Genomic DNA, 6,008 nt, shown 5'->3' with positions numbered 1-6,008 from the left:
TACAATGTACTTCGGAGTATTATCATTTTTTGCTACCAGTTATGAATTAACGTTTCCTAACATACATATTACAGATTGTTCTTGTTTTAATGTAGTCCCATTGTACCTTCACTTGGTACAACACGAACTTATTTTATTGACATTCGTTTCTTTTTTGTTCATTTCAAATTAATGCAAAAAGCTCACTAAAATGTTGTAGGTATTTAAATGTTATTAACATTTGGCCATCTTAATTCTGAGTTCTTCTGCAATCTTTCTGGCCGATTTGGCTCACGTTTTAAAGATCAAATACATGCATGTGTACTAATTTCCAATTTAATTCTGTATTTCATAGTTCCTTTACGTTATCAAGCAAAAGCTACTTTTGCACCAGTAAATGAAGATACAAACATTTATTTCATCAAATGATTGTCATGTTCACAAACCAAGAAAAAAATGTTGATCACAGTGTTTCTTTTCTAAATGATTTTTCTAAATTTCATTTTTTTTTTCGTGTTTTAATGTTGAATTCTGTTTAAGCGGTACTATGGTCGTTTTGCAATTTCCAGTACCCTCCATGAACAGGCTCAATCAAATAATAGAGATAAACAGAATCCCTAAAGAAAGCCCAACACGGCAAAATTGACAATGTTGCAGGCTCGGTTTGATTGAGCCTGTTCATGGACGGTACTGGATAGTGCAAGTTACCGTCCACGCCCCCTAGCACCGGCTTAAGCAGAATTCAACATTATACATGAACTGGTACAATTTGGAATTTTGAAACATCCGCAGATGTGTTCATATGGCGAACCGAGCCTGCAACATTTTTCATTTTGCCGTGTTAGGCTTTCTTTGGGTATTCTGTTTTCCTCTATTTTGTTATCATTTCAGCGGGGTCTCAGAAATCATTACTCACTCATATCCTTATCATCAATAAAAGAATTATGAAATGATATTGGACAGCTGGTGGCATCAAAATATGTCTGCTTAGAGAAAAAATATTTAATTAAGGTAAAGCTACTGTGAAAATTATAATCCGTCATACAGTGTGAATCTGCAGTAAGTTCATAACGGTGCCGAGTTTCAGTTTTTATATACAGTAAGGTTGTTATACCTCGTTAATAACATGACAACGACATATGTTTGTATTCTATTTCAATAAGGGTGTGTAGGTAGGTCACTGTATGGTGGCTAATAAGAATATAAATGTACAGTTACCCGAGATTATATGAAAAGGAGGGGAGCCTTGAAAATGGTTGTTGGTGCAAAGGAAAAGGCCTGCCTTTCAAGCAACGCTCCTTGGGAACCTTCCTCGTCGTCTCTAACAAATTTGAAGGGCCATTCCTCTCTGCTTCAGTTAAGATATCGGCAGCTGATCCGCAAGTTACAATTCTGTTAAACGTCTCAAATTCTACAAATCTGCCGATGCTTTGTACCTTGTCTACAACGTGCCCAAACATATAGGAAGATGAAAGGTTTTGACAACAACTTAGATAAGTCTGATCCTTATATCATTTCAACTTCCATATCTATTAGCGTACTTAAATGCATGCGCGAAGATGCCACCTCTTCTTTTATTTCATTCTTACTTCTCTCTATTTTTTTTTAATTCCGTGGATTCCACATTCATGTCTTATAAAACAGTATTTCATGTGATCGAGAAAGTACTGTGGACACTACTATATGCTGTAAAAATGTGTTTCCGTACAAATTCGACAACATTAAAAAGATTTACAAGGTGTGTGTCACGCGACTTTTTCTTTCAAAATGCTTTGTTTTCCAAAGGTACATAATTATGAAACAAAGATTATACATGTATGAGTCATCTCGTTAGTGTCCATTCGGACTGAGAAATTATATTTGCAGGTATGGGTTTCTATGAGAAAAAAATGGAAACAAAGTGATCCCACTGAAGCATTAATCACAACAAAATCACAAGAGAATTGCAGACTCGGTTTGATTGAGTCTGTACATGAGGGATAATGAATACGTGCAACATCCAACACGCCCTCTAGCACCAACTTGAGCGGTACTCAATTCTCAACATTTAATAGTGCTGGGAAGAACCAGAAAAATATAACAACACTGAAGTGAAGTACGGGGCAACTTTTTACAGCTGCCACACAGCACTTGACACCTACTGTTGTGAAGTATATAAATCTTGAAACAGAGTGAACTCTCGGAGAATTTTAAACAAAAAAATAACTGTTTAAATCTATCTACAGCTTGCATAACTAAAGGTATATTTGATACAAATAGCTTACAGAAACTCGAGAATGTATCAAGTTTAATTTAAGTTGACAAAAACGCTTTTACAAACACTTTTAAAATTCATTTAGTACTTAAGGTAACCCTCTTACTAGAATACTTGTACTCATACAACATTACAACACGGCATCTATTTTGTTTATTGACTGAACATCTTTATCAAATTTAGTATTAAAAGAAGCAAGAGAAAGAATGTAGATTTAAATCCTTTCTGTAACAGATAGTCTTATGTGCCTTAATATGCCAAAAGATGCCAATTATATGTCGCAGTCCAAAAGATAAGAAGGTTTCTGATGGACGCTTGTGGGTTAAAGTAATTGGGACCTGGACAGAGGGGTCTGTAAATACACAAATTATGCGCTTTCAAATAATTTTATTAGCAGTAAAGAATCGCGGCTCTCGCCATCAAAATCTTTCAAAATAGTGCAAAATACAAAATATCAATGAAAATGATGAATGACAAAATTGAAAGAATGAATCAGAGCATCAAAACAATCTACCAATTTACCTGTAAATACACAAATTATGCGCTTTCAAATAATTTTATTAGCAGTAAAGAATCCCGGCTCTCGCCATCAAAATCTTTCAAAATAGTGCGCATGCGTAGTGTAGTGAATCAATGAAGTAGAAAGTTAGATAGAGAGGCCCGTAATGGTGGTTAGTATATGATCAATATGGGGATGAATGAAAAGTATGATGAAAATTAAAGCTATAGGACATTTAATAGGACAAGCAATAACACATATAAACATGTACGTATATGAACCTGTGACATATAATATAATTAATATAGTTAATTTGCCCATCGGGTATAGTAAAAAAACGTATCAACAACAACAACAACAAAAATAAGAAAATATTATTATCAAACTGATTAATTATGACTAGTGTTCTAGTACATGCGTTAGGGGAACCTTACAATTTCAAAATACTGTGACAAATGTGCTAACATGTTAATTATGGGTCAACTTCTTCTATATTCATGTATATGTAACAGTTATCTTTTCATGTATCACATGTTAATTGTGCAATAATGATTGACAGAACACCTAACATCCAAAGAAAACTTTCTCCTTTCACAGGCAGTATGAACTTGTTAGTGTATGTTTGGCATTTATTCATGTACGGAAGTACAGAACAAACCGAAGAAGTTAGCAATAAACAATGGCAATACTAATGACAATACTGTATTAGAAGCACAAATGGCATCGCCTTGATGCGATCAATAGTAAAACCAATTAAATTTTAATAGGGGTTTCTATGAAAATGCTTGCAAAAGTGGCAGTCCTTTCTAAGGTGTATGCACGTTATGAATGATACTAAATCATCATATTATTTTTCCTGGTTCAGATCAGACATTTATTATCCTGATAATTCGATAACACAAGGCTTATAATTGCTTTTTTTATTCCTGATATACGTAAAAACAATTCTTTATATAACGTATTTACTGCACGTATTCTTTTCATTTAAACCTACTGGAAATATTATTATAACTTATCGCATTGGAAATAAAAATGTTTTAGATGTCGTTTCTACTTATCAAATCAATTTGAAGGACATTTTCCAGCGGATAAATGACACAATTCTCACTCTTAAGATCATTATATTCCTGACCACATTAATCACACACATTTTATCAGCTCAGCTGTGTGTCATTAAGACACCTTAGCAGACATATAAAAGTAAATTTGATTATAATAGATGAAATCAATAAACTTTCTTCTTACTATGGCACTTAATCATTTCTAAATAGCTCTATTTCAAAATGAGCTCTTTTGTAAGTCGGTCGAATATAGAAGTTGCACATATATTATACTTTCCCCAGAACGATGTACATTGAGCTCATATTTATTCATATATCATTACATGCCTTTCAGTGAGCAATTAATGACTTATTATTATTTCATTTTAAGATGTAACAAAATTCCTGAAAATTTACAGAATTGTTTTTTAACAACAAGAACAATGTGTTAAATGTGAAGACGTCATGAATGAGAACTTATGTCGGGACACTTTTTGAAACTTAAAACCCTTATTATTTACGAGTACATTGCCGTTATTAGTCATATACTACATGTTTTGTTGACTCGGTTAAAGCACCAACCTACATGATTTAGGTCCTACCCTTGGTATGTTAACATAATACATCAATATCGTCTTTTTACATAAATTTTTTTTATACATTGTATGGCGTAGGTTTACAAATAACATTTAAATAGAGAAAAACAGAATCCAAAACTATGCAATACAGAGGTTTCTGATCATTTAATAATATTTATACGAATGAAAATACACTACGATTCAGAAACAGACCGCCTCCGTGGTCGAGGGGTTAGAGTCGATGACTTCTAATCCAGTTACCTCTCTGGCGTGGGTTCGATCCTGGGGGGATGCTTTGGTAGTTTAGTGCGGAGGAAGGTAACCTCCAGGAACGATGGTTTGGAAACTACCCGCTTATATGAGTAATTTATACTGTTGGGAAAAGGCGTAAAATGAAACAAGCAAACAAAAGTTCAGAAACAGGATTGAGCAATTAATCAATGACTTTTGCCATTTCGGGTCCTCCTGGGCTCCTTGCCACTGGCTCTTGTTACTGTGTCGGGTGGGGGCTGCGTTTATTGAATGCCGCCTTTCCTTGATGATCTTGTTTATCATATTCGATGTGATTCCATAGAAGTTCTTTAATGATCTGAAATATTACTCTTTTTCTTTCAGGAAAATCCCTGTAAAACTCCTTTCCACTCTGGCAAACAATTTCAATAACATAACTATGTTAACCGACCTTCCCTTTTTTATCATATTTTCGCACATTTTAAAACTCACGTTATACGTTGTTATATTCGTCAGGTCAAAATATTTAAACAATGACAAATAAAATCGTATATTTAAGGAAACATAAAGATAAAATGTTTATCAAATATCACTTTAGATTTTTCTTAAGAAGCGAAATGCTGATTTAAGATTTCTTTATAAGGTAATATTTCTGGATAAGATAATTTTAAGATGTATATTGAATACGGCCCTAGGTACGTACCTGACAACGATTCCCTGAACATCATGCTAGGTGCCTTGAGGTTCTGTGTTATAATCTTCATAATTGAACTTTAATGCGAACATGTGAGACAACCTGAAACAAACGTAACATGTTGCTTTTTTTAAACAATAATGAATAGGAAAACAAAAGCCATGTTAAAAACTGAGACGCCAAATAAATAATGTTAATATCAACCCTCTATTTCATTAAGCATTTATTGCACTATACTATTTGTTTGTAAATTGTTGTAAAAATTAAGTATTGGAGAACTGATCTAAACAACTGTCACAGTATTTTGGAAACTCATTACGTACAACTTTATTGCCAGATATAAGTTAGAAGAATTGGAAAGATATTTTGCTATTGTTAGGCAAAAGCTTTTGCATTTCTACATTTCTAGAGAACACGATAGACAATTTCACATTCTCATCAGCACATTCAGATAATTGCTGAGATATAATTTCAACACTAATTCACATAAAATGAGACATGTTGTAATCCACAAAACATCTTTTCAAACAAGGATTTTAATCTACGGAAATGACTTCATTGTCTTTTGTTACTATTTTGTAATAATAACTGTAGAATGAATACATCGTGTTGTGGCTATCGTATATCAGCTCCGGATTTGGGGTCAGTGTGACCTATTTATAATGTATCATGCTCTTAAAAATATCACTATAGTGCCTTTCTAATTATAATTAATTCATAAACAGCTATTTGG

Source organism: Ruditapes philippinarum, unplaced genomic scaffold (assembly GCF_026571515.1).
Source record: "Ruditapes philippinarum isolate M1 unplaced genomic scaffold, ASM2657151v2 ctg1121_1_1_1_1, whole genome shotgun sequence".
NCBI lineage: Eukaryota > Metazoa > Mollusca > Bivalvia > Venerida > Veneridae > Ruditapes > Ruditapes philippinarum.
The sequence above is the reverse complement of the archived record's forward strand: the minus strand, read 5'-3'. Positions refer to the sequence as shown.